This window comes from Rhagoletis zephyria, unplaced genomic scaffold (assembly GCF_001687245.7).
Source record: "Rhagoletis zephyria isolate East Lansing unplaced genomic scaffold, Rhagoletis_zephyria_1.1 Rzeph_scaffold_00896, whole genome shotgun sequence".
In the NCBI taxonomy this organism is placed as follows: Eukaryota; Metazoa; Arthropoda; class Insecta; order Diptera; family Tephritidae; genus Rhagoletis; species Rhagoletis zephyria.
In genome coordinates, this window is record NW_016157980.1 from 135897 (window position 1) to 146131 (window position 10235).

The window sequence follows — 10235 nt, forward strand, 5'->3', positions numbered from 1 at the left end:
ATGGCCTCGAGCTCATTATAAAATTGTTGAATATAATTATTAAAAAGGCCAAAAAAATAACAAAAAACAAATTTTATATGAATTTTACTTCTTTACTACTGAAACATGGGTATGTTTAAATTCGTTGGGAATTTTGTGGGATAAATTTTCAAGATGTGGGTAATTGAGGGATTTTTTCCCAATTTTCGTGGGATTTTTAACAGAGAATGTCTGGCATCACTGTTTGTAATGCTAAATAATATAAACATATACTTAAGTACATTCCCGTAAATTGTAAATGGAAAACCGCCTTCTAGGAAGCATGCGGGGAGGCACTTTTTTCAGTCCTTATTGGGTAGGTCTTTTACAATGGCTTCACTTCAGTCAGCCTACCATGATCATGAAGTGCATTGTAGGATATTTGGAAATTTGCTAATGGTGCTAAGGCAAGCATTCAACATTTTCCAAGTCACCGTCAAGAGAAATTTGCTCCTTTATGATTAAAAAAATTCTGAACTTGAGCTTTTTATCATCATCAATCATTCAATGCTATGGATTGTGCCACAAAACTACATTGCTTATAATATCAGAAAATACTTCAAAATAATACAACGCCAGAACCAATGAAACTGTATTTGTCGATGGGTTCAAGATTATGGCAGCCCTATGCCATGTACAATTTGTTTAAAAATTACCAATATACGTATATGTATGAACTTCTTTCTTGTTATTTATTATATGGTAGGAGAGCTTCTCAAACAGTATTGATGGAATTTTTTCAGTTAAGTGGTTGAAAAAAAATTAATATTCAAGTCCCGGTATCCCAGGATTGTAACAACGAGATCCCGAAAATCCCGGGATCATAATCGAAAAAATGAACATCCCTAGCATGTATGCATTAGGGATGTTAATTTTTCAGCCTTTTCCGATCACAGGATTTTTGGGATGTCGTTATCACAATCCCGGGATCCCGGCATTAGTCCCGGAATTTAGATATTCATTACTTTTCAACAACTTAAATCGAAAAAATTGCTTCTATATTTTTTGAGAAGCTCTTCTACCATAAAATAAATAATAAATCAATGGGTTTGAAACCTACTTTTTATACCTTTCATGAGCATGAAATGGTATTATAACTTTGGTCCGATGTTTGTAAGTACCAGAAAAAGAAGAGATAGATCCATTAAAATGTATACTTAAATGATCAGAACGTCGAGCTGAGTCGATTTAACCATGTCCGTCTGTCTGTCTGTCCGTCTGTTTGTATGCAATCTAGTCTCTCAGTTTTCGAGATATCCGGATGAAATTTGGTAGGTGGGTGTATTTTGATAATGTATTAATCATTTGTCGGAACCGGAAGAATTGGACCACTATAGCATATAGCTCCCATACAACTGATTGTCCAGATATGTGATTTTTCGTTATAACTTCTCCATTTATGCAGCTAGAAACATGAAATTTTGCAATACTTCCACCCATTATCAACAAAATACTTAGAGTGAAAATAACAAAGATCGGGTCACTATAACTTATAGCTCCCATATTGGGTTGCCAGACGTACTGCTTTTGGGAGTAAACGTACTACTTTTTATTGCAATGTACTCCCTTGTACTCCCAAATAAAATATCTGGAAATGTACTCCTTTATTAGCTTTGTACTCCTTTTTCCAGCTATTAAAATTTAACATATACAGGGTGTAAAATAATATCTGTTGCACAGTTTTTTTTTGAAAAATAAAAGGGGCCTTTATAGATTTTGCGAAAAAGTAGTTTATTGTTAATTATCCCCAGATTTTACTTCAATTTTCTTAATTTGTTTTTAAATTTTATCCTTCATTTGGGTTTACCGGCGGTAACCACTTTGAGAGAAAAGCGCAAGTAAAAAAAGTAGTTATTGTATAGTTTTTTAAATTTAACGTTCATTTGGGTTTACCAGGGGGTTTGGGCGAAAAGCATAAGTCTTCGTCGTTTACTTTATTACATATCTTCTGTAACCATAGGCTAATTTCCCCCATTTGGGTCCTTTATACTCCGTCTTTTGTACAACATGAGGCCTCATACTTAGCAATCGAAAAGACTCGGAACTGGTGACTAGGAGGGCATTCATTCGACCAACCCTATACAGGTCTTTTTTCTTTTTTTTATACAAAATCTAAGAAAAATACACCTGAAAAAGAGGTTCGTGCCGCATGTACTTATCTCCCAAAGCTGGCAAATGCAAATCAGGATTAAAATTTTAAAACCAATTAATAAAATTAAAGTAAAATATTTACAAAGTTAACAAAAAAAAACACAAAATCTATAAAGAACTCTTTTATTTTTCCAAAAACCTGCGCGACAGTTATTATTTTGCGCGCTGTACTTTGCCATTCATTTGTGGCAAACACTACTTAGTAAGCAAAGTTAAGTGTGATAGTGAAAAGGTGTAAGCATGGCCTTAGCGGTAGGGCGCTCGGGTATAAAAATCAGAAAAATATTAAATTAATTATAAAGCTTAAATTAAAAAAATGACCATACATTCAGGAAGAGTCTGGAATTCTTGTGTAGTTTTTAGTTTTTTAGTTGGGGAAACTTTCCTATAAGGGCGGTCATTGACAACCGCATTCTACGCAAAAATACTGTGGACGCAAGTGAAAATTATGACTTTTGGCAATTTTTCTAAGGGGTCTCTGGGGACCCATAGGGGCCCTAGGAGGTCGGGAGTAACATTTTTGTCAATGGCGGCTCATGCCCTCTCCAAAAAGGTCCGAAAAGGTGCCACGTCCACTCCCCCTTCGCTGACCATCTCTTTAACAACCGTCCCTATTGGAAAGCCAACCCATATAGTTATTTATTTTTCACATTTATTGTTGCTTTGAAAAAAATTTCTAAGATATCTTTGTTTGTTTGTACCTAATTTATGGTAATTTGTAACAATAAGTTGCTAAAAAAAAAAAATAAAATGTTACTCCTTTTTTATGTCATGTACTGCTTTTTTTCTATCGAAAATATAAATGTACTCCTTGCTCCGTTTCAAAATCTGGCAACCCTACTCCCATACAAGTGATTGTTCAGATATACGATTTTTCGTTATAACTCCTCCATTTAAGTAGCTAGGATCATGAAATTTTTCGCTGTTGTCACCCATTATCAAAAATTTACTTTCAGTGAAAATGGCGAAGATCGGGTCACTATAACCTATAGCTCCCATATAACTGATTGTTCAGATATAAGATTTTTCGTTATAACTCCTCCATTTAAGTAGCTAGGATCATGAAATTTTTCGCTGTTGTCACCCATTATCAAAAATTTACTTTCAGTGAAAATGGCGAAGATCGGGTCACTATAACCTATAGCTCCCATATAACTGATTGTTCAGATATAAGATTTTTCGTTATAACTCCTCCATCTAAGTAGCTAGGAACATGAAATTTGGCACTGCTGTACCTCATTATCAAAAGAATGCTTGTATAATTATTCATTAATTAACATAAAACTGCTATCACTCACACAAGCTTACATGAAAATAGCTATTTACTCAAGGCTTAAAGGTGAGAAAAAAATCGATAGCGACTGTCAAAATTGGAAAGACCAATTTTTTCTTTTTGGAATTTAAAAACAAGAGTTTAGAGTATATTGTGCCAAAATTTAATATATAAAATATTATTATATTAAATAATATTAAATATTATATATAAATAATTGCAATTGTTTAAATTATTGTTATTAAAGAATTAATTGTTTTGCAAATTATTCTGCAAATCTTTCTATTGGAAAGGGAAAAGCTTCAGCAACTCTCAAAAAAAAATTTCATCAAATTTCATCAAATGGGTCGCGAGTTACGAATTTTTCTCTCAAAAATAGCAATATTCTTATAATACCAAAAAAAAAAACAAAAACGAAGTGCAATTTCGAAAAACCGTCCAAAGTGTATTTTTGTTCTATAATTATCTACGGAATCCCACAATTGTCTTCACTTTCCAGAAAATCAATGAAAATTCATTGACACAGTTGGCGTGGTTTGACTCAAATAGGAAACCGCTTTCTAGGAAGCATGCAGGGGAGACTTTTTCAGTCTTTATTGGGTAAGTCTTTTCGAATAGCTTCACTTCGGTCAGCCTACCGTGATCATGAAGCGCATTGTAGGATATGTGGAAATTCGCTAATGGTGCTAAGGCAAGCATTCAGTACCACGATAAAAGCCCCAAGTAAGGTCACCGTTAAGAGAAATTTGTCCTTCTATGATAAAAAATAAATCAGAACCTGAGCGTTTCATCATCATCAATCATTCAGCTCTATGGATTGTGCCACAAAACTACATTGCTTATAATATCAGTAAATACTTCAAAATAATGCAACGCCAAAACCAAAGAAACTGCATTTATAAGGAATAAGTGTCCTGGTCGATGGATTCACGATTATAGCAGCCCTAATCTAGGTGCAAGGCCGAAGACAAAATCGGTGCCCCTTTTTGGATCTCACCGGTTATTGCGAGTAGTACGCACTTTAACCGCCCAGCCCAGCTTAATTTATTAGATGATCAGTTTCCTACCATAGGATGATTTGGAATTCAAAACAAACTTGCCAGCCCCGCTAATTGAGTCTGGGTTGAGGATGAACCATACAAGCAATATTTTGAGTTCTTAATAAAACTTTAAATAGCTTTCCGAATTCAACGTACTTATCTACTTTATAGTAAAGCGAAGAGTTAAAGAAATGCACTTGAATTTTTAATATACACAATCTCAATCCCTTTTCATCCAATGTAAAATTTGTGAAGTGGGTCACCATTTTTTCGAAGGTCGAGCTTTTTTTGTGCAATTATCTTTTTATGTACCACAACGATAAATAAAAATACCAGTTTCACACTTTTTCGAAATTCGAATTAATTTGGAAGTTATAGCTATTTATTTGCAGAAAAAACTTTGCCGGAAGGCATCGAGACGAAAGTTATTCACTCTTTTCTCTTGACGCCCAATGTAGTTTGTGTGGAAGCCGTTGAGGTTTTTCAATAAATATCGATTGACAGCGAGTCTAGCGCGCTTGCGACACTCATTTCATCGTTTGCCATACAAAATACATTGAGCGTCAAGAGAAAAACGTTTTAAAGCCATTGAGATGTCAGTGATATTTAAAAAAATTTAACAACTTTTATAAAAAAAATTTTTGTAATTGTGTCGCATACTGGTGCGAAATAAAGCCAATTGACATTATTGCCTTTTCAAAAGCGAAATAAAGTAAAAAAAAATCTGGAAAAAAAGTGAATGAAGCTATTTCCTCATTCAAATGGAAATAACGTCAACAATGCTTAAAGTGTGAATGTTGTTACAATAACCATTGCCCCGTAAATGTTTCTATTGATGAAAGAGGTTATTGCCAAATCCTCAATGCTATTAATTAACACAATCATGAAACACCACCAATTAATTTTATAAAAAAAAACTTAAAATTACGAATAAAATAAAAACACGATGCAAAAAACTAAAAGCTAAAAGATCTGGAATACGAGAAATATTTGATGAAGAATGTAGAAATGATCAAAAACTTGCAAAACATATTTCGTTTCCAAAAATAAAGCGAACACTATTGAATGAACACTATTAAATTCAAAGCTAACAAAACATGGTCCCCTTATACTTTGTGCAGAATGCGATTCAAAAATTTTGTAAAAGGCCGCTGATGCAAAATTCCAACACAGCAAAAATCTTCCAATAACTTAAAAATGTAAAATATATGAAATATATAAAAGTTTAAATAAAAATCATACAAAAAATAAATCTAAACAGTAGGCTTCCAGGTGGTGCATATTATTAATACTTTCTACCTCACTTTTCATCTGCGGAGCATAATAACTTCCATGAATATTCCCCATGACTAACGCACAGCGATGGCCGCCTTCTCATAAATGAATTTGTGTAGTACAAAAATCAATAGAGTGAAATCGTTCGTATTCGATCGTGCGTCCATGCCAGTGATTCCCAAAGTGGTCCAGGTGGACCCCCAGGGGTCCACGGAAGACTCGACGGGGGTCCATGGTGACGTGAACAAAATATGAGTTGTAATTGGGGGTCCACGAAAATTTATCTGGTTTCGATGTAAAGAACCAAAATGGTTGCTTGATACTTAGCCTCTTTATTTAACTTTAATTTGTTTGAGTGGTGTTTAGTGCTCTGCACTGCTGCAATTGCCGTCACCTTGTGTTTTCATACGTCGGGAAGCCTTAAAGGCCACCTGCATACTAAAAAGAACCGGATGCTGGTATGACAATGAGTGGGGCGCGGCGAAAATTGCTGGCCGCAGAGATTTAATCACTTTTGTCTTTTCAATGCTACAGGATAGTATGCCACCTTTGTTGAAGAGATTCTATAATGTTGTGTTCCCTGAGACTGAATGCTGGTTTGATAACATTGCTGAGACCGGACTCACACATTGTCGAATCTTCACTGATGGCTGCAAAACTGACTCTCGGTCATGACTTCGGGTATTTTTCGAGGTTAATGGAGATAAGCTTCACTTTTCTGTAGGGGAATATGCTTCGGTCTTCCAGGCTGAGGTAATTGCAATACTCAAAGCCATGGACTACGTGGTGGAACATAGATAGAGGGGATGGAGTTTACATGCCTGCAGTAACAACCAAGCTCCACTTAAGGTTAAGTACTTCCAACCTAGTTCGGAAATGCAAGTATCGACTAAAATATGATGGTGAACATAACGAGGTTGTTTTACTCTGGGTGCCAGGTCACTCTGGTGTACCTGGTTATGAGACATCTGATCATTTGGCCAGAGTTGGCTTAGACCAGGCATTCCTTGGTCGGCAACTAGTTTTAGCACTCCCACCTTCGGCAATCGAAGCCACCACCAGAAACTGGGTGAATACTTTGCTCAGAAATGACTGAGAGGCATCGAGGGGAGGCAGGTGGGCAAAACTCATGTTGCCTTCAATCTCACAAGGTCTATCTAATTTTCTAAGTGAGAGAGAGCATACGACACTGCAGACAACTTGCTGGACTGCTGTCTGGTCACCTCACGTGGCACAAACACCTGACTGTGATAGGCGTAAATGGCAAGTCCATTTGCCCATCTTGCCTTGAAGAAGATGAGACGGTGGAACACTTTTTGTGGTTCTTGCTTGCTTGATTATTTGTCATAGATTTTTTTAAACTCGATCTTTTCACAGTATACAGTAAACCAGACATTGACAATTTGCTTATTTGAAAATTAACACACAATTAATTCACAAAAATGTAATACTAACCTTAATTATACCAAAGGCAACTTCGGCACCGACTTTCGTTAAAATATCTAAATTTTGTTCGAGTTAGCGTGTTTACAAACAGACACGACTGAACAAATTCATTTCGTCATTCTGAATATTTTGATAAATATGTATGTAAGAATATGTGTATATACATTTTATACCGTTAAAAAACATCCTTGCTTATCTGCATAAACCTTTCCTGAATTTGTTCGAGCGTCGATATACAACTTTGGGTACATATTTCATAAAAACTTTGTAGGTCTCTACTATAAAGCTAAACGTACACGGTAGAAAAATCTCTCGAGAGTTTCACTGAAATAAAAATCTCCCTCCTCAATTGAGTTTACACGGTAGAGCAACTCTAGGAGATATGCACTCTAGCTAGAGACAAAATAGAGAAATCTCAACTTTTATCTATCACGTACTCTACAAGCTGTGTACACGGTAGACAATAGTTACCTCTCGCCTAGAGTTAGTTTTCTATCTCGAATTGTTGTCAACGCTTGTTGTATGTGTATATGTATTTATATCAAAGCCACGATGTAAAAAATATAGTTGGCGCCATCAGCGGAGCGCTAACCCTTCGTCGATTTGACAGCATTCACCTATTTTCTGACGTCATAAAATACATTTTCGCAATATGGACAAGAATTAAATTTTCAAATTGTATTTATTTGCCTGACCACCTGCTCAATTTGTGAATACCCCTTATGTTTTAACCAATAGTTATGCCTCTTTGCAAAGGACGGAGGCTATTGGAAAAGCCATTGAAATACCAATGAAAATAAGAGGATGATTCCCGGTATATTATTTGGCTAAGTTCTAAATGCACTTAAAATGGTGTGCTTGTATCGAATATACGATTTAATGTCGTAGCCCTTTCAAAATTTAACAATCTGTAATTAAGTTCATTGTCAAGACTTTACTATACGTCTCCGTAGAGCAAAAAGTCTATTTAGCTTGCTAAATAGAGCGTAGAGTTGTCGTAGAGTTTTCGATCTAGCTTCATTGGACTGTGTACACGGTGAAAAAGTCTCGCTAAATAACTCTCACATAGACTTTGTTGTTGAGTCTCTCGTAGAGCTCTATTGAGTGTTTACACATCTCTAGCGAGATTTTTGTCTAAATCTCGCGTTTTTTCTCTACCGTGTACACTTAGCTTAAGAGTGGTATATTTGAAAATTAGAGAGTTCTACCTTTAAGCTAAGTAATACTGGTTTTACCCCCTAATTTATGGGTCCATTTTCCAAAATCAGCCCACCATTATTCACTCAAAGTTGTGTTTGGAACCAGATATGACTTATGTAGGAACTGCATCTATAATCGCTTACGCTGCAAGCCTGATTTGCTAGGAATTTTGTTTTTCTCGTTGCTTTGTTTTATGTGACTTGAAAACATTTTCCACTATACGAAAATATTGAAATTGGATTTCATTTGGGTTAAAGAAAACGACAACTCGACAAAAAATATCAACCAATACATTCAAATAAATTAATAAATAAGCATACCCTGCAAACCATTTTTTCAGAGTATTCTGCATTGTAAAGAAGTTTTAAAGAATTCGTTAAGATTTAGTTCGATTTTTTGCCGAATGTTCAAAAATGAAATAAATTACGCACACTTCCATTCTTTTACGAAATTTCGGAAGATAATCTGTGAAGCAACGAAAATAATGCTGCTATGTGAAGAATATCTTTCAGAATTTTTCCAGAATTTTCTTTATTTTTCGTACAGAAATTTCTTTACGAGTTCGTGTCAACCCCTTCATATAATTTTCTTTGAAAATTCGTAAAAAAATCGTTACAGAAATCAGATACTCCTAACGATTTCCTTAAGATTTCGGGAACTTTGGTTTGCAGGGTATTTACTTTTTTTGTTTTGCCTACCCTGCAAACCAAAGTTCCCGAAATCTTAAGGAAATCGTTAGGAGTATCTGATTTCTGTAACGATTTTTTTACGAATTTTCAAAGAAAATTATATGAAGGGGTTGACACGAACTCGTAAAGAAATTTCTGTACGAAAAATAAAGAAAATTCTGGAAAAATTCTGAAAGATATTCTTCACATAGCAGCATTATTTTCGTTGCTTCACAGATTATCTTCCGAAATTTCGTAAAAGAATGGAAGTGTGCGTAATTTATTTCATTTTTGAACATTCGGCAAAAAATCGAACTAAATCTTAACGAATTCTTTAAAACTTCTTTACAATGCAGAATACTCTGAAAAAATGGTTTGCAGGGTATGCTTATTTATTAATTTATTTGAATGTATTGGTTGATATTTTTTGTCGAGTTGTCGTTTTCTTTAACCCAAATGAAATCCAATTTCAATATTTTCGTATAGTGGAAAATGTTTTCAAGTCACATAAAACAAAGCAACGAGAAAAACAAAATTCCTAGCAAATCAGGCTTGCAGCGTAAGCGATTATAGATGCAGTTCCTACATAAGTCATATCTGGTTCCAAACACAACTTTGAGTGAATAATGGTGGGCTGATTTTGGAAAATGGACCCATAAATTAGGGGGTAAAACCAGTATTACTTAGCTTAAAGGTAGAACTCTCTAATTTTCAAATATACCACTCTTAAGCTAAGTGTACACGGTAGAGAAAAAACGCGAGATTTAGACAAAAATCTCGCTAGAGATGTGTAAACACTCAATAGAGCTCTACGAGAGACTCAACAACAAAGTCTATGTGAGAGTTATTTAGCGAGACTTTTTCACCGTGTACACAGTCCAATGAAGCTAGATCGAAAACTCTACGACAACTCTACGCTCTATTTAGCAAGCTAAATAGACTTTTTGCTCTACGGAGACGTATAGTAAAGTCTTGACAATGAACTTAATTACAGATTGTTAAATTTTGAAAGGGCTACGACATTAAATCGTATATTCGATACAAGCACACCATTTTAAGTGCATTTAGAACTTAGCCAAATAATATACCGGGAATCATCCTCTTATTTTCATTGGTATTTCAATGGCTTTTCCAATAGCCTCCGTCCTTTGCAAAGAGGCATAA

At 35.0% G+C, this 10235-nt stretch overlaps 1 long non-coding RNA gene across 1 annotated transcript in view; it reads right to left on the reverse strand.

The window, feature by feature from the left end:
• Window positions 1–1002: 1002 nt before the first annotated feature.
• The window catches only part of LOC108361968 (uncharacterized), a 24464-nt gene continuing 15231 nt past the window's right edge, over window positions 1003–10235 (reverse strand). The window contains exons 2-3 of the long non-coding RNA XR_001847389.1: window positions 9084–9097; window positions 1003–1014 (exon numbers count right to left, since the gene is read on the reverse strand). This is a non-coding gene — a long non-coding RNA (uncharacterized LOC108361968). The remainder of the gene's footprint in view (window positions 1015–9083; window positions 9098–10235) is intronic.